This window comes from Macaca fascicularis, chromosome 1, assembly GCF_037993035.2.
Source record: "Macaca fascicularis isolate 582-1 chromosome 1, T2T-MFA8v1.1".
Taxonomy (NCBI): Eukaryota; Metazoa; Chordata; class Mammalia; order Primates; family Cercopithecidae; genus Macaca; species Macaca fascicularis.
This window is the reverse complement of record NC_088375.1, coordinates 125,993,592-126,013,550: the sequence shown is the minus strand read 5'-3', so window position 1 is coordinate 126,013,550 and position 19,959 is coordinate 125,993,592. Positions and strand designations below refer to the sequence as shown.

Genomic DNA, 19,959 nt, shown 5'->3' with positions numbered 1-19,959 from the left:
GCCACTCACCTCAGTGAACACATTTCTGCAAGCCCCTCAGTCAGTGCTTGACCCTCACTTCTGAAAGTAAGTCAATTGAAAGCAACTCTGCCCAATGAGCAGCTCTGAGTGCCAACAAATCAACACCAGCTCACTGATGTCTGTGCCCTTAGCCAGTCTCTGAACCCCACACTTTCCACAAATTCTAAGTCCAGTCTGCTCAGAAAGACTGAATGATCAGCAGAGCTCTCTCCATTTAAGAAGCAATAAATTCAGACTTCTGTTTATTAACACACAGGTTATGAGGTGGTCTCTTCATCTGACAAGTGCCTTAATGTTACATGTATAGAATTACATAGAAAGAAAACAGAAAGAAGAAGAGAATGCAAGGAAGGGGGAAACTATAAAGAAAGACTATGCAAGTTCCACTGCAAAGGGATCTGAATCAGAGAGAAGAGGAGAAACTCTGGGGGAGAAGAACCTGAGGATCCAGTGCCTGTGAGGCTCCCTCAGAGCTGGGAGCTGCTGACATCTGAATGTGGGGAGCAGGCTGAGGAGGAGCCAGAACTGAAGGTTTACAGCCTTCCAAAATGTACATGTTGAAGCCCTAACCTCAGTGGGACTTATATAGTGAAAAGGCCTTTAAGGAAGTGATTAAGAGAAGTGAGGTCATAAACATGGGGCCCTGATCTGATAGGATTAGTGTCCGTCTAAGAAGAAACTCAGGGAGCTTGTTCACCCCACTCCTCCTCCCACAAATCACACACAGCAAGTGAAGGCCGTGTGGGGGCACAGAGAGTCTGTGTGCATCTCCAAGGCGGGAAGAGAGCTGTCACTGGAATCCAATCTTGATCTTGAACGTTTAGAATCCAGACCTGTGAAAGAGTACATTTCTGCTTTTCGAACCACCCTGTTGATGGTATTTTGTGATGGCGGCCTGAGCTCACTAATACAGAAGGTTTCTTAGACCCTGGCCTAGGCAGCTCCTCCCTGGGCCTTTGTGGTAGCTGCCCAAGTTTTCCTCAGTGCTCAGTTTCTGTAATCTGCATCCACACCTACTCTTACCCTGGTTAAAGCTGATCTTTGGCTTCAGAAAGAGAATTGTGCACAATGGTTTCATAGCTTAATTGTCCACAAGAAAGAATGACCTGGACCAAGGATCTTCTTTGATTTTCTTTGGGAAAAGTTTGACATCTGACCTTGGACAACTGTACTCAGATTCTGCAGGGTGACCCTGTGACTTCACATGCCCTGCGCTTCCTTTTCCTGAGAGCTTTCACTGCTCTGGACTCTCCAGAACCACAAGGCAAGGGTTTGGCTGCAGGTGAAGGACCTGAACCAGCCCTGGAAGACCCAGTGGAAAAAGAAAGAACCCCCAGGATGAGGAATGGGAGGAAGGGTGAGAGGCTCTTCTTATAGGAAGAGAAGACGCTGGAGGATCAGAGAACCGTGTGTGTGTGTGTGTGTGTGTGTGTGTGTGCGCGCGTGTGTCTGTGTCTGTGTGTGTGTGTCTGTGTCTGTGTGTGTGTGTGTGTCTGTGTCTGTGTGTGTGTGCGTGTGTCTGTGTCTGTGTGTGTGTGCGTGTGTCTGTGTCTGTGTGTGTGTGTCTGTGTCTGTGTGTGTGTGTGTCTGTGTCTGTGTGTGTGTGTGTGTCTGTGTGTGTGTGTGTGTGCGTGTGTCTGTGTCTGTGTGTGTGTGTGTGTGTGTGTGTGTGTCTGTGTGTGTGTGTGTGTGTCTGTGTCTGTGTGTATGTGTAGAGGATGAGGTTAGTGGAGTTCCGGAGAGACAGGGTTGCCCTTCTGGGGCTAAGAATATGGATTCCTTGGTATTCAGTCTCTTGTCCTCTCCCTTTCCTGGTCCTCCTCATCCTGCCTCCCCACTCCTCCCCTCCTCCTTATTCTGTCCTCATTCTGTCCTTCAGCCTTTTTGTCACCACTCTCCCTCCTCTTCCTGCTCCCCCTCCCCCATGCCCTGTCACCTCCTTTTCCTTTCACACACACAGGATACAGGTCAACACTGGAAAGGGTTGCCGCAGTCTGAGAAGCTGAAGGAATGCTTTATGCTAGCAGGAGAAGCACAATTGCATTTCTGTGTTGTCAGTACCTGTTTTTGAGGAGACAAAGCAAGATGGCTCCAGCTGTAGGGTGGAGCCTCCAAAGACAAACCCTGAGGCCAGGGCAGCACAGGAGTTAGGCCAAGCTTGGACATGGTGTGACCAATAGTAAGGAAGCACCAGTACATTGGTCCTTGGCTAATAACTGGACCCGTCTCCCAGGAACTTGAATATTCCAGGTGTCCTCCTCTTCTGCAAGGGACCTCCAAGGGGAAGGACCATGCTGCTTTCTTGTGTCCACTTGGGGGTTGGGGGGCAAGTGTACAAGGATCCCCATGGTCCTAGGAGCTGGGGGCAGCAGGGACATCAGGCCAAGGCAGGTTCTAAGCAAACTACCCAGCTTCTCCATTTAGACCTACCTGAATGTTCAGAGTGGAAGGTTAATGCAGCCCCAGGCTCACCTACTCTGTCATGGCCTTTTCCTCCTTTCCATGTGGTCTTTGCTTCCTATGAGGGTTCTGCCACTGAAGTCTGCCTATTGGGAAGTAAAAGCAACACTTAAAATGATCAAAGAGACCAGCATTAGTATTGGTGCAATTCTATGGTCCTCAGTGGATTACCTAGGATGCAGCCAGCACCTGGGTCACCTGGCTAGGGCCTGTCCAAAGAAAAGCTACCCATATGCCCATTGAGACCCAGGTGAGAGTTCCAGGGACCTAGTCGCTCACCAAGAGATTGACCCTTACCATCCTCCTGAGTGTCAGGAGCCTCAGTGCTGAGAGTTCTTGGTCTACACCAGGGCACTGCTCACTCTCGGGGTCCAGGGCTTTCAGTGGAGTCTCCATGTCTCTAACATTGAATCCTCCTAGTTTGATGCACCAAAGGGCCCCTCCCACAAAGTAGGCAGACATGGAGAGTTACCAGATGCAAAAGGTAAATTATATGTATGTGATTCATTATAAAAAGAGAACTAAAACCAAAAACAACATGATTCTCTCAATAGATGCAGAAAAGACTTTTGATAAAATTCAACATCATTTCATGTGAAAACTCCCAAAAAACTAGGCCCTAAAGGAACATATCTCAAAATAATAAAAACTATCTGTGACCAACCCACAGTCAACATCATGTTGAATGGGCAAAAGCTGGAAGCATTCAGCCTAAAAACTGGTAAAAGAATAAAGCAATAATTTACACTTCAACAAGGCTTTTTAAAAATTGCTCTTCAAAGACATTGGTAAGAGAATGAAAGGACAAGCCACACTTAGGGAGAAAATACTTGGAAATGACATATCTGATAAAGGACCTCTGTGTACATACTAAGGGAACCCTCAAAGTTTATTAATAAAGAGCTAACAATCAAATTTTCAAATGCCATTCAAATTTTCAGAAGCCATCCAAACCCATTAACAGATGAATGAATAAAATAAATCGTGATATATCTATCACATGGAATATTACATTACTCAGCAGTATAGCAGAGTGATCTATTAATACACATGAAAACATGGCTACAAATCAAAATAATTATTCTGAGTGAAAAAGATATACAAAAATACCAAAATATATAAATATATAAGCCAAAAATGTAAACATAGTGTATGATTCTATTTATAGAAAACCTGAGAAAATTTAAATTAATCTATTATGACAGAAAGTCAAGCAGTGTTTGTCTGAGGTTGGGGGAGAAACATGAGGGAGGAATTACTAGGACACAAGGACACTTTCGAAGTGGTAGCTATATCCACTACCTTTTTTTTTTTTTTTTTTTTTGAGACAGGGTCTGGTCCTGTCACCCAGACTGGAATGCAGAGGCACAGTGTCGGCTAACTGTAACCTCTGTCTCCTGGGCTCAAACCATCCTCGTAACTCAGCCTCCCAAGTAGCTGAGACTACAGGTACTTGCTGCCACGCCTGGCTAATTTTTTGGTTTTTTAGAGATGGAGTTTCACCATGTTTCCTATGTTGGTCTTGAACTCCTGAGCTCAAGCAATCTGCCTGCCTTGACCTCTCAAAGTTCTAAGATCACAGGCACAAGCCACAGTGTCCAGCCTATATCCACTATCTGGATTACAGAGGTATACATATATTCAAACTTTTAAATTTATACAGTTTAATTATGTTCACTCTTGCATGTAAGTTATATCTCAATATAGTTGTTAAAACAATTTAAAATATTAGAAAACTGTCATAGCTTGATTTAATAAATCTTTTTTATATTTGCAGAAAACCCAATGTAATTCTCTACATTATCAGGACAAAAGCAAAAGACTGTATGATTACCTTGACATACACAGAAAAAAAGCATTTGGTAAAACTGAAAACTTTATTTCATGATTATAAAAAATAAACCCCACAAAACTCTCAGCTTGAGAAGAACAGAAGGCAACACTTCCAACCCCACTAAGGGCAGATGTGGGAAACCCACAGGTAACATTATATTGAATGGTATAAGATCAAATGCTTTTCTATTAAATCACACAAAAAGGTAGAATATCTACTTTTACTTTTTCAATCCAGCATTAGATTAGCTATCTTAACCAATGCAATGAAGTAAGAAAAAGGAAATGAAGCATTGAAAAGATTGAAAAGGAAGAATAGAATTTGTCTTTATTAACAGATAATGATTGTGTATGTACACATTCCTAGAAATCTACAAAAATCTATAAAAATTAATAAGTGAGTTTCCAATTTTGCAGAATATAAGTTCAATATAAATAGTCTGCTGTATTTTTGTATATTACCAATGAGCATTTGGAAAGTGAAATTTATACAATTTCATTTAAACTAACATCTAAATACATGATGTGCTTAGTAATAAATTGAACAAAATTGATGTAAGGCCAGTATGCTGAAAACTACAAAACATTGCTTTAAGAAATTATAAAAGAACTAAATTAGTGGGGAGATAAATGTTGTCACATTTATCAGAAGAGTTGTTGTAGTTAAAAAGTGAATTCTTCCCAAATTGATCTCCAGATCCAATGCAATTCTGGTAAAAACTCCAACAGGCATTTTGGTAGAAATTTACAATCTGATGCTACCATTTATATGGAAATGTCAATGATCAAGAATAATAAAAAACCAACATTATAAAAGAACAATGGTGAATGAACTCACTACCTATTTCCAGATTTACTGTACAGCTATGGAAATCAAAATCATGTGTATTGTTAAAAAAAAAACAGAACATATATCAATGGAAGAGAAGAGAGAAGTCAGACATAGATCCTTACCTATATGCTTGACTAATGATTCTTAGACATGAATATAGTTATATGTGTATATATAAGCACCTTTTTGATGATTATCTATCTTTATCTCCAAAATAGGGAACATTAAGAGAACTTAAAAAGAAGCCATAATATAGGAGATACTATATTTATCTCCAAAAAGGATTTTTTAAATAGTATATATATAATGCAGTCTGATATGATAAACAACACAATGAAACAAATTGGCAAAATACTTGAATAGCTACTTCAGAAGAGAAGGTACATGAATGGTCAATTAGAACAAGAAAAGATGCTCACCTCTTTAGTCTTCAGGGACATCAATCAATACAACGATGAGATACTATTACATATCCATGAGAACGCTAAAATTCAAAAGACTGAAAATGCCATATGTTGATGAGGATATAAAGCACTTGGAAGTCTTAAACTTGTGTGAATGAAAAATGGTACAACTCCTTTAAAAATTTCGCTAACAGTTTCTTCTAAGTTTAAACAAATACAAATCAGATGGACAATCGTTCCATTCCTAGGAATTTACATACTATGTCTGCACAATGATTTGTATGTGGATGCTTATACTTTATTCATAATAGCCCAAACCTGGAATGACACAAATGTCCAGTAACAAGTGGATGTATAATCAAACATGGTGTAACCACACAAAGGAACACTACTCAGCAATTATGAGGTATTAACTGTTGATGAAAATACTCATATGGATGGATTTTAAAATTAATGTGATGCATGAAAGAAGGCAGACACAAAAGAACACAAGTATAATTTCATTTGCAGAAAATGGTTAAACAGGCAAACTGACCTAAAGTGACACTGGCTCCTTGGGGATGAGGTTTGAAAGAGTGATGAACTGTAAAGGGTTACAAGAAACTTTGAGCTTATGGAAATTCTCATACTTGATTATAGCAGTTGTTCCATTTGTGTATATATTGGTAAACATGCATTTAATTACGTTTTAAAGTGTTGCAGTCTATTGTACTTAATGTATACCTTTATAACATTGATGTGACCATCTTAATTTCTCCATACTAGCAATTAGAAAATGAAATTCAATAAAACATAATAAAGATTAATATTCAAAATCATTACATGCTTAAGAATACATATAATGAAGCACATACAAAGTGCCTGAAAGCTATTGGTGAGAGAAATTAAAGAAGACTATATATAGAAACATATATCATGTTCATGGATTGAATGACTCAATTTTGTGAGGATATCACATCAACATAATTCTGATTAAGAATTCTAGTAGGAGTTTTTAGAGAAATGTAGATGCCAATTTTAAAATGTATTTAAATGAAATAATCTAGGATAGGCAATTTGGTCTTGAAAAAGACAGAGGACTTACTCTGCTAGAATTCAAAACTCATTTTAGAGCCACAATAATTTAAAAGCTATGGTACAGGTGTAAGTATACATAAATATATCAAAGTAAAAGAGTACAGATTCAAACAATATGCCAGGTATGCACAGTTATTTAAATTTTTTTAAAACAAAGACATCAATGTCCTTCATTGGGGAAATGAGAGATTTTTCTATAGAAAGTTTCTGAGTGAAATAATATTTGTTGTTTTAAAAACTTAATGGTAACAACCACTTTCTACCATACATTGAAATTAACTTAAGATGTGAAAGTTAGATTAGAAACCTTGTAAAGGAAAAAATACAAAATATTTTCACAAACTTGACAAAGGAAAATATTTCTTAGACCAGGTACTGTAGCACTGACCACAATAAGAAACCAATTACATTGTACTTCACCTTTAAAAAGCTTCTTCTGATTATAGGTTAGTGTTTAACAAGGCAAAAGCTATCTGGAGACCAAGAATAATTATTTGCAACATATATTCATGTTATAAATAATTATATAATACATATATATATATGTCTATATTGGGTCCAATCCGCATGGTCCCCTCTGTCTGGTATGGACTGAGGAAGTCCACTCTAGCCTTAAAACAGCACGGGCTGCCAAGCATTCTCAGAGAGGGTCTCAACTTCAACACTTCACACATTCATATGTGAAAAAATGGACTCATTCAAAATATATAAATAACTCCAACAGATCGCAAAGAAAATGACAAACAACCCAGTACATCAATGAGTGGCAAAATTTGAAAAGGTGCTTTACATAAGAAGATATCTAAATGACCAATAGGCATGTGAAAAACAAAACAGATGATATCACTACACACCTGGTAGAAAGGCTAAAACTTAAAAGAGAGAAAATAATAAGTGTGTGGGAATGTAGAGCAACTGGAAACAGCCTACATTTTTCATAGAAATGCAAAATAATACAAACTTTATGCAAAACTCTGTGTCCATTTTCAGCCTTTCACCAAGCAATTCCATCCCTAGCTATAGATACCCAGGAAAAATGAGTATGTATCTTCACAGAAAGAAGTTTACAGAATATTTTCAGTTACTTATATATAAAAGACAACAAGTAAACCTGTCTACCATCACAAAAGTGGATATCAAACTGTGTGATAATTATACAATAAATAGGATATTTCTAGGCCAAAACAAAATGAAATGAAAGAAAAACACAATCAAACAAATTAGTAGCATATATATCCAACTGATTAAGAGAGGTCAAAACAAGAGAAGATACTGAATGATTTCATTGTTATGAAGCACAAAATTAAGCAAAATTAATCTGTTGTGGCTGCTATAGTTTCCATATTTGTCCCCTCCCAATCTCACGTTTAAATTTGATCCCCAATGTTGGAGGTGGGGCTTAATGGGAGGTGTTTGGGTCATGGGAGTGGATCCCCATGAATAGATTAACCCCCTCCCTGGGAGAAGGCAGTGAGTGAATTCTCACTCTATTAGTTCCCACAAGAGCTAGTTATTAAAAAGAGCCTTGTGCTTTTCCTCTCTCTTTTGCTTCCTCTCCCACTATCTGATCTTTGCACACACTGGTTCCCTTTCATCTTCTGCCCTGTGGGGGAAGCAGCTTCAGGCCCTCATAAAGAGCAGTTGTTGGTGCCATTCTTCTTGTGCAGCCTACACAACTATGAGCGAAATACACCTCTTTTCTTTATAAATGACCCAGCCTCTGGTATTCCTTTATAGCATTGCAAAGGGACAAAAGGACTAACATAGTGACAAAATTTAGAATATTTTCTTCATTTTGGGGATGAGTGTTGACTGGCATGGAGCACGTCAGAACCTTTTGGCATAGAATAAAATGTTCCCTCTCTTGATGTGGGTGTTATTATATAAGATATAATTATATTAAAAGTCATTAATCTGTACCCTTAGGTTTTTTTGTAGTTTCCTCCATGCAAATTATATCTTTGTGAATAGCTGGTAGCATGAAACAAAGTGACAGATAACAAACACTCAAAAAAGTAAAAATTGACAGAAGATAGGTAACAAATATTCAGCAGATAAATAACAGGGATCCCTTGAGAAAAAACAATACAAAAACAATGGAATAGAACGAACACAAAAAAGTTTTATTTAACAAAAAAAGAGTTCGACATTTAAAAATTTGAAATAATATTAAAGTGACACACCGTTTCCTTGGAAAAACAATGCAGAACCACAAACTCTGAGACTTAGTCTAGCAAAAGTACTGTCATTCAGTTCCATCTAATGGTATAAGGTTAGCTTTGAAGGCCAAAAGAAACTGGTTTCTAATTCTTATTCTTCTCCTCACAAGATTTGCGACCGAGAGTTATTTATTTTTTTTTTTAAATTTATTTATTATTATTATACTTTAAGTTGTAGGGTACATGTGCATAACGTGCAGGTTTGTTACATATGTATACTTGTGCCATGTTGCTGTACTGCACCCATCAACTCGTCATTTACATCAGGTATAACTCCCAATGCAATCCCTCCCCCCTCCCCCCTCCCCATGATAGGCCCCCGTGTGTGATGTTCCCCTTCCTGAGTCCGAGTGATCTCACTGTTCAGTTCCCACCTATGAGTGAGAACATGCGGTGTTTGGTTTTCTGTTCTTGCGATAGTTTGCTAAGAATGATGGATTCCAGCTGCATCCAAGTCCCTACAAAGGACTCAAACTCATCCTTTTTTATGGCTGCATAGTATTCCATGGTGTATATGTGCCACATTTTCTTAATCCAATCTGTCACTGATGGACATTTGGGTTGATTCCAAGTCTTTGCTATTGTGAATAGTGCTGCAATAAACATACGTGTGCATGTGTCTTTATAGCAGCATAATTTATAATCCTTTGGGTATATACCCAGTAATGGGATGGCTGGGTCATATGGTACATCTAGTTCTAGATCCTTGAGGAATCGCCATACTGTTTTCCATAATGGTTGAACTAGTTTACAATCCCACCAACAGTGTAAAAGTGTTCCTATTTCTCCACATCCTCTCCAGCACCTGTTGTTTCCTGACTTTTTAATGATTGCCATTCTAACTGGTGTGAGATGGTATCTCATTGTGGTTTTGATTTGCATTTCTCTGATGGCCAGTGATGATGAGCATTTTTTCATGTGTCTGTTGGCTGTATGAATGTCTTCTTTTGAGAAATGTCTGTTCATGTCCTTTGCCCACTTTTTGATGGGGTTGTTTGTTTTTTTCTTGTAAATTTGTTTGAGTTCTTTGTAGGTTCTGGATATTAGCCCTTTGTCAGATGAGTAGATTGCAAAAATTTTCTCCCATTCTGTAGGTTGCCTGTTCACTCTGATGGTAGTTTCTTTTGCTGTGCAGAAGCTCTTTAGTTTAATGAGATCCCATTTGTCAATTTTGGCTTTTGCTGCCGTTGCTTTTGGTGTTTTAGACATGAAATCTTTGCCCATGCCTATGTCCTGAATGGTACTACCTAGGTTTTCCTCTAGGATTTTTATGGTATTAGGTCTAACATTTAAGTCTCTAATCCATCTTGAATTAATTTTCGTATAAGGAGTAAGGAAAGGATCCAGTTTCAGCTTTCTACTTATGGCTAGCCAATTTTCCCAGCACCATTTATTAAATAGGGAATCCTTTCCCCATTTCTTGTTTCTCTCAGGTTTGTCAAAGATCAAATGGCTGTAGATGTGTGGTATTATTTCTGAGGACTCTGTTCTGTTCCATTGGTCTATATCTCTGTTTTGGTACCAGTACCATGCTGTTTTGGTTACTGTAGCCTTGTAGTATAGTTTGAAGTCAGGTAGCGTGATGCCTCCAGCTTTGTTCTTTTGACTTAGGATTGTCTTGGAGATGCGGGCTCTTTTTTGGTTCCATATGAACTTTAAAGCAGTTTTTTCCAATTCTGTGAAGAAACTCATTGGTAGCTTGATGGGGATGGCATTGAATCTATAAATAACCTTGGGCAGTATGGCCATTTTCACGATATTGATTCTTCCTATCCATGAGCATGGTATGTTCTTCCATTTGTTTGTGTCCTCTTTTATTTCACTGAGCAGTGGTTTGTAGTTCTCCTTGAAGAGGTCCTTTACATCCCTTGTAAGTTGGATTCCTAGGTATTTGATTCTCTTTGAAGCAATTGTGAATGGAAGTTCATTCCTGATTTGGCTCTCTGTTTGTCTGTTACTGGTGTATAAGAATGCTTGTGATTTTTGCACATTAATTTTGTATCCTGAGACTTTGCTGAAGTTGCTTATCAGCTTAAGGAGATTTTGGGCTGAGACAATGGGGTTTTCTAAATATACAATCATGTCATCTGCAAACAGGGACAATTTAACTTCTTCTTTTCCTAACTGAATACCCTTGATTTCTTTCTCTTGCCTGATTGCCCTAGCCAGAACTTCCAACACTATGTTGAATAGGAGTGGTGAGAGAGGGCATCCCTGTCTTGTGCCAGTTTTCAAAGGGAATTTTTCCAGTTTTTGCCCATTCAGTATGATATTGGCTGTGGGTTTGTCATAAATAGCTCTTATTATTTTGAGGTACGTTCCATCAATACCGAATTTATTGAGCATTTTTAGCATGAAGGGCTGTTGAATTTTGTCAAAAGCCTTTTCTGCATCAATTGAGATAATCATGTGGTTCTTTTCTTTGGTTCTGTTTATATGCTGGATTATGTTTATTGATTTGCGAATGTTGAACCAGCCTTGCATCCCAGGGATGAAGCCCACTTGATCATGGTGGATAAGCTTTTTGATGTGTCGCTGAATCCGGTTTGCCAGTATTTTATTGAGGATTTTTGCATCGATGTTCATCAGGGATATTGGTCTAAAATTCTCTTTTTTTGTTGTGTCTCTGCCAGGCTTTGGTATCAGGATGATGTTGGCCTCATAAAATGAGTTAGGGAGGATTCCCTCTTTTTCTATTGCTTGGAATAGTTTCAGAAGGAATGGTACCAACTCCTCCTTGTACCTCTGGTAGAATTCAGCTGTGAATCCATCTGGTCCTGGACTTTTTTTGGTTGGTAGGCTATTAATTGTTGCCTCAATTTCAGAGCCTGCTATTGGTCTATTCAGGGATTCAACTTCTTCCTGGTTTAGTCTTGGAAGAGTGTAAGTGTCCAGGAAATTATCCATTTCTTCTAGATTTTCCAGTATATTTGCGTAGAGGTGTTTATAGTATTCTCTGATGGTAGTTTGTATTTCTGTGGGGTCGGTGGTGATATCCCCTTGATCATTTTTAATTGCGTCGATTTGATTCTTCTCTCTTTTCTTCTTTATTAGTCTGGCTAGTGGTCTGTCAATTTTGTTGATCTTTTCAAAAAACCAACTCCTGGATTCATTGCTTTTCTGGAGGGTTTTTTGTGTCTCTATCTCCTTCAGTTCTGCTCTGATCTTAGTTATTTCTTGCCTTCTGCTAGCTTTCGAATGTGTTTGCTCTTGCTTCTCTAGTTCTTTTAATTGCGATGTTAGAGTGTCAATTTTAGATCTTTCCTGCTTTCTCTTGTGGGCATTTAGTGCTATAAATTTCCCTCTACACACTGCTTTAAATGTGTCCCAGAGATTCTGGTATGTTGTATCTTTGTTCTCATTGGTTTCAAAGAACATCTTTATTTCTGCCTTCATTTCGTTATGTACCCAGTAGTCATTCAGGAGCAGGTTGTTCAGTTTCCATGTAGTTGAGCGGTTTTGAGTGAGTTTCTTAGTCCTGAGTTCTAGTTTGATTGCACCGTGGTCTGAGAGACAGTTTGTTATAATTTCTGTTCTTGTACATTTGCTGAGGAGTGCTTTACTTCCAATTACGTGGTCAATTTTGGAGTAAGTATGATGTGGTGCTGAGAAGAATGTATATTCTGTTGATTTGGGGTGGAGAGTTCTATAGATGTCTATTAGGTCTGCTTGCTGCAGAGATGAGTTCAATTCCTGGATATCCTTGTTAACTTTCTGTCTCGTTGATCTGTCTAATGTTGACAGTGGAGTGTTGAAGTCTCCCATTATTATTGTATGGGAGTCTAAGTCTCTTTGTAAGTCTCTAAGGACTTGCTTGATGAATCTGGGTGCTCCTGTATTGGGTGCATATATATTTAGGATAGTTAGCTCTTCCTGTTGAATTGATCCCTTTACCATTATGTAATGGCCTTCTTTGTCTCTTTTGATCTTTGATGGTTTAAAGTCTGTTTTATCAGAGACTAGTATTGCAACCCCTGCTTTTTTTTGTTCTCCATTTGCTTGGTAAATCTTCCTCCATCCCTTTATTTTGAGCCTATGTATGTCTCTGCGTGTGAGATGGGTCTCCTGAATACAGCAGACTGATGGGTCTTGACTCTTGATCCAGTTTGCCAGTCTGTGTCTTTTAATTGGAGCATTTAGTCCATTTACATTTAAGGTTAATATTGTTATGTGTGAACTTGATCCTGCCATTATGATATTAACTGGTTATTTTGCTCATTAGTTGATGCAGTTTCTTCCTAGCCTCAATGGTCTTTACATTTTGGCATGTTTTTGCAATGGCTGGTACCGGTTGTTCCTTTCCATGTTGAGTGCTTCCTTCAGGGTCTCTTGTAAGGCAGGCCTAGTGGTGACAAAATCTCTAAGCATTTGCTTATCTGTAAAGGATTTTATTTCTCCTTCACTTATGAAACTTAGTTTGGCTGGATATGAAATTCTGGGTTTAAAATTCTTTTCTTTAAGAATGTTGAATATTGGCCCCCACTCTCTTCTGGCTTGTAGAGTTTCTGCTGAGAGATCTGCTGTTAGTCTGATGGGCTTCCCTTTGTGGGTAACCCGACCTTTCTCTCTGGCTGCCCTTAAGATTTTTTCCTTCATTTCAACTTTGGTGAATCTGGCAATTATGTGTCTTGGAGTTGCTCTTCTCGAGGAGAATCTTTGTGGCGTTCTCTGTATTTCCTGGATTTGAATGTTGGCCTGCCCTACTAGGTTGGGGAAGTTCTCCTGGATGATATCCTGAAGAGTGTTTTCCAACTTGGTTCCATTTTCCCCCTCACTTTCAGGCACCCCAATCAGACGTAGATTTGGTCTTTTTACATAATCCCATACTTCTTGCAGGCTTTGTTCATTTCTTTTTCTTCTTTTTTCTTTTGGTTTCTCTTCTCGCTTCATTTCATTCATTTGATCCTCAATCGCTGATACTCTTTCTTCCAGTTGATCGAGTCGGTTACTGAAGCTTGTGCATTTGTCACGTATTTCTCGTGTCATGGTTTTCATCTCTTTCATTTCGTTTATGACCTTCTCTGCATTAATTACTCTAGCCATCAGTTCTTCCACTTTTTTTTCAAGATTTTTAGTTTCTTTGCGCTGGGTACGTAATTCCTCCTTTAGCTCTGAGAAATTTGATGGACTGAAGCCTTCTTCTCTCATCTCGTCAAAGTCATTCTCCGTCCAGCTTTGATCCGTTGCTGGCGATGAGCTGCGCTCCTTTGCCGGGGGAGATGCGCTCTTATTTTTTGAATTTCCAGCTTTTCTGCCCTGCTTTTTCCCCATCTTTGTGGTTTTATCTGCCTCTGGTCTTTGATGATGGTGATGTACTGATGGGGTTTTGGTGTAGTAGGTGTCCTTCCTGTTTGATAGTTTTCCTTCTAACAGTCAGGACCCTCAGCTGTAGGTCTGTTGGAGATTGCTTGAGGTCCACTCCAGACCCTGTTTGCCTGGGTATCAGCAGCAGAGGCTGCAGAAGATAGAATATTTCTGAACAGCGAGTGTACCTGTCTGATTCTTGCTTTGGAAGCTTCCTCTCAGGGGTGTACTCCTCCCTGTGAGGTGTGGGGTGTCAGACTGCCCCTAGTGGGGGATGTCTCCCAGTTAGGCTACTCAGGGGTCAGGGACCCGCTTGAGCAGGGAGTCTGTCCCTTCTCAGATCTCAACCTCCGTGTTGGGAGATCCACTGCTCTCTTCAAAGCTGTCAGACAGAGTCGTTTGCGTCTGTGCAGAGGTGTCTGTGTGTCTTAGTTTACTGTGCCCTGTCCCCAGAGGTGGAGTCTACAGAGACAGGCAGGTTTCCTTGAGCTGCTGTGAGCTCCACCCAGTTCGAGCTTCCCAGCAGCTTTGTTTACCTACTTAAGCCTCAGCAATGGCGGGCGCCCCTCCCCCAGCCTCGCTGCTGCCTTGCCGGTAGATCACAGACTGCTGCGCTAGCAACCAGGGAGGCTCCGGGGGTGTGGGACCCTCCCGGCCAGGTGTGGGATATGATCTCCTGGTGTGCCTGTTTCCTAAAGCGCAGTATTGGGGTGGGAGTTACCCGATTTTCCAGGTGTTGTGTGTCTCAGTTCCCCTGGCTAGGAAAAGGGACTCCCTTCCCCCTTGCGCTTCCCAGGTGAGGCAATGCCTCGCCCTGCTTCAGCTCTCGCTGGTCGGGCTGCAGCAGTTGACCAGCTCCGATCGTCCGGCACTCCCCAGTGAGATGAACCCAGTACCTCAGTTGAAAATGCAGAAATCACCGGTCTTCTGTGTCGCTCGCGCTGGGAGTTGGAGACTGGAGCTGCTCCTATTCGGCCATCTTGCTCTCCGAGAGTTATTTTGTAATCTTTCTGAGTCTCTTTTCCCATCAGGAGCAGGACCATACCTAAGTAATAGATAGTATATAGAAGTAAATATGATCTCATGGCAGTGGACATCAATCGTAATTAAGTATTAAGAATATATTTACATTGAGCTCTCCTTTATCTACTTTAAAATTGCAGACAAACAACAATTGACAAAGAATAGATAAAATGTTCTAACATAAATATTCTCCCATTCTTTCTAGGAAGAAGTTACACATACAGTTAAAATAATTAAGAGAGGACCCACTTCACATCAAACAACCTTCCCCAAACCGTGAAACAGGCCTGCTTTCTAACACCAGAGATGAACTCAGTCTATTCCAGACAGAGGGGCTTGTAGGGGCTGGACACCCTGCAGTCCTGTCTGCCTGGAATAGACTAAGAAAGTCTGCTCCAGCCTTAGAACAGCATGGGCTGCCAAGCGTTCCCACAGAGGCTCTGGACTTCGGCTCTAGATGTCCGAAGAATACGTGCATGTGGGTTGGGTTAAAGCCAGTTGAATCATATGATCAGGGCTCTCATCAGCATCAAAGTCAGTGGAAGGATGCCAGTCCCCAGAGCTCTGTTCCAAGCCACGGGATGCTCCATGGAGGGGCAGTGGACATACGTATACCAATCAAGAGAAATATCGGTAACAGACAAGAGGCATAAATAAATAATGCACATCCTCCACTAAAACCCAGGAAAAGTCTCATTCCAAAAGCGATGTCTTGAAGAAAACACAGGTACAAATCTTTGTGATTCTGGATTAGACATTTCTTTAGTAGGCACAAGCAACCCCAAAATAGAAAGATAAATGTTCTTCATTGAAATAAAAAATCGTTCATGTTTCCAAGGACTCTGTCAAGGAAGTGAAAAGATAATCCATGTAATGAGAGAACTATTTGCAAATCATATGCCTAACAAGTGTCTAGTATCTACAGTATATAAAGAATTCATATATGTGAGCAAAAAAGACAATTTAAAAATGGGAAAAAAGTTTGAATAGACATTTCTGTAAAGGATACATACAACAAGCACATGCAGAGATGTTCAATGCTTTTCCTCATTAGGAAAATGTAAACTTAAATCAAAATGAGATACCACTTCAGACCCACAAGGGTGACGTTAACAAAAACACAACAAATGTTTGGAAAGTTGTGGGGAAAATGGAATTCTCATATATTACTAGTGGGAATGTAAAATGCTGTAGCCACTGAGATTGGAACAGTCTGTCAGTTCCTCAAAAACTTAAACATAAAGACATATATGATGCAGCAATTGCACTCCTAGGTATGTAACCAAGAAAATTAAAATCAGATGCTCACTCAAAAACATGTATAAAAATGTTCATAGCTGCATTATTCATAATAGTGAAAAAGTGGAAATGTTCCAAACTGCCATCAGTTGATGAACAGGTAAACAAAATGTGGTATAACTATAAAATGGAGTATCATTTGGCCACAAAAAGGATTGAAGTACTGATGCATGCTATAGCAAGGATGACCCTTGAGAACACTGTGCTAAGTAAGAGATGCAGATGCAAAAGGCGATGTTGCATTATTCCATATACAGGAAATGCCCAGAACAAGTGTATCTATATAGACAGAAGGTAGATTAGTGTTTGTCAGGGACGGCAAAAACGGGGGAATTGGAGAGTGGCTGCCAGTAAGTACAGGCTTTCTTTCCAGCATTACGAAAGTATTCTGAAATTAGGTAGTGGTGATGGCTGCAAAACCTTTGGAATATAGTAAAAGATGCTGAATGGTATGCATAAAAGTGGAGAATTTTGTGATATATGAATTATACTTTAGAAGTAATAATAACAAAAGTAATACAGAGACGTATCTTTCCACATCTCCATGCCCTATATTTTTATTTAAATATATTTATTTAAAAATAAAAATTTAAAAAAAAAGCTTTTTAGGGCCAGGTTCAGTGGCTCACTCCTATAATCCCAGCACTTTTGGAGACCTAGGTGGGAGGATTATTTGAGGCCAGAAGTTCGAGAGCAGCCTGAGCAACATAGCAAGACCTCATCTCTATAAAAAATAAAAACATTAGCCAGAATGGTGATGTGTGCCTAGAGTTCCAGCTACTTGGGAAGTTCGGACAGGAGGATGGCTTGAGCCCAAGAGTCTGAGGTAGCAGTGAGCAGTACAGACCATTGCACTTCAGCCTGAGTAACAGAATGAGACCCTGTCTCAAAAAGAGGCATGTCACATAGTAAGTGGCCAGATAAGTTGCTTACAGCATGTTGAGAGGAAATGTATTAGAGGAAACAAATTAAATCCAACATGTTTTTTTGAGGCAGGGGGCAGAAATGAGGTACAGGGAGGAGAAACACCTACTTGGAAAGAACCCACACAACGGAATTGGAAAACATGGAATGGGGCTTGTGGGAGGGGGACTCAACCTGAGATCTGGCTTCAGTCCTTACGGCAAAGGGAACTTGGGCGAGTTGCAGACTCTCTGTGCCTTGGTTTCTTCATCAGCAAAATAGAATCATCCCATCAACTATAAGGTCCGTGGTATCAGAGGGTCCCCCAAACGGACTGCACATCTGAGTCATGTTAACAAATAAATTCCAGGCCCCACCTGAGTGCACTGAATCAGAATTCCTGCAAGGAGGACACTGGACTTGTATTTGCACCGACCTTCCCAAGTGTTTCTTACTCTGACCAACTTGGGGGTGGGAACCATTGAACTGCATCACATCATTCCAAAGCCAAAACACGAAGGCAGAACAAATATATATTCAATGCAGTCTCCTAAAGCGGAGAAAATTCTTGGGGGAACCTAGAATTGAAGGAGACCTGGTTTGCTGGGCTCCATCTTAACTTTGTCCTAAGTATGGCAGAGACACGAGCCCTTCAGGACACACGCCTGAGGCAGTGACAGTCGAACTTTGGAACAGTGGAAGTCCTAGTTTCAAATTCAAGCTTGCTTTGAGTAGAAATTAAGTTTACGTCTTTTTGTACAGCAACAAGGCCAGTCTTCTGCAAGCCGCTCACCTTACAAGGAAATAAACAAAAATCATACTACCAAGAACTCAAACTTCAGCAGACATGGATAAGTAAGGAAGTCTTATAAACCTGTTCTAGCCACCAGAAAAGAAACCAGAAATTTAGCAATTCTTTCACATTCAGGACAGTTGTGTTCACTAGATCAGAGGCACTGAGACATGAAGACAAGACCCCCTAAAAAGGTAAAACATTCCTTCCTGCCCTAGAACATCCCTGCCAACTTCAGTGAGGTGGGAACCCAGCTACCCACTCTACAGAAGGGGTTGCTTTTGTGTCTGGAAGGTGTCTGACATCCTGGGACCTGGACCCATCTCAGGGAGCTTTGGGAAGAGCCCGAATCACTGATGGAATTGTACAGTGGATGGAAATGGTTCAGCAGGATGACGGTAAGTGCAGACGCACGGCCAGGTCATACTGAGAGACATTGAGTGGCACTAATGGGGACAAAGATTAAGAACAAAAGTTTGTGCTTCGACTTCAGAAACTCAAACCAATAACTAATTTGCTCTTATAAGTAGTAAGAAGCATTTTTCTATTTACATGAGAATTTAATCTCAAAAGAGAGATCAGAAAAAATATTAAGTCCAGGACATAAAACCTAAACCATAGCTTATATTTCTTCATTCTAAATAGAGCTAACAGTAAAATCTTCTCCATAAAATATATATTGTGGTTATGAAAAGGCAAAGTCTTAAAGAGAATCATTGGTATTCAATAGAAGAGTGAAATAAATACAGCCAAGGGAAGACCCAGGTGTCATACTTCTCTTGTATATTCCAAAGTTCCAGTGAAATTCCAGGTAATAAAGGTTATTTCCCGCACTGTTAAAGCAAGGTTACAGACACTTCTGAATTTTGGTCCCAGTGCTGAAGGAGGGCACACCTCTGTCCTAGAAAATGACACAGGGATGAATGCTCTTCCTGAGCATTCCTGACTCATTCTGGTCATTCTTCCAGCATCACAGAAACCAAAAAATAGGAATACGGCCAAATACATGATTTGCTATCCCTCTTCTTCAGGTTTCTTACCTGTGTCTTACGGAAAATAACATTGCCTTAAGGATTATGATGAAAATATTATATCCAAGCATGTGTACAGTTTTGAACAAAATGCTTAGTATGAATTGGTCAATAAATAATTTTGTGACTATTTACTGAATTACATGGATTCTATAAATAATTACTGAATAATTATTGTGATTCCTTTTATTGGCAATGCTCAAAACTCATCCCTGTGTGACCTCAAGTAAACCACGTAACTTTGTGAATCTGCAGTTTCATCATTTTTAAAATGACGAAAATAGATTTTCATTCTGACACAGAATGTCAGGTCTCTGAGACATCAGAGAGTAGATAAATTTACAGCCTTTAATACATCTCAAAGCACTGTCATTACACAGTGTAGTTAGAGGACAGTGCGGGCTACTGAGAGGAGCGCTTTCCAATGGGATTGATCCAGTCCTCCTCCCTTCGCTTCCACATGAATGTTGGGTAGCCCGTGGTCACACTCATCACACCCTCAACTCAGGCAAGTCCAACAGCCACACTTAGGAGACCTGGGCTACAGGACAAACTCCCAAGTCCTAGCCTCACAAAACCTGGTTGAGGATGGAAGCTGAGAAAGTGAGGAGGTGGTTTAGGGGAGCACGCTCCCCTACTCGACCCTCTCATCTCAAACTCACCTTCTACTGCACAGGAACACTGAGGATCACCAACCACACCTGATCGTGAGCTTGATCTTGCCAGGTGGAATACAACCAGACATCAACACTGTTAGAGC

The 19,959-nt window shown here is 40.0% G+C and overlaps 1 long non-coding RNA gene across 1 annotated transcript in view; it reads right to left on the bottom strand.

Moving 5' to 3' along the window:
- Positions 1-2,457: 2,457 nt before the first annotated feature.
- Positions 2,458-19,959, bottom strand: part of LOC107126858 (uncharacterized) — a 128,601-nt gene continuing 111,099 nt past the window's right edge. The window contains exon 3 of the long non-coding RNA XR_010588402.2: positions 2,458-2,567. This is a non-coding gene — a long non-coding RNA (uncharacterized lncRNA). The remainder of the gene's footprint in view (positions 2,568-19,959) is intronic.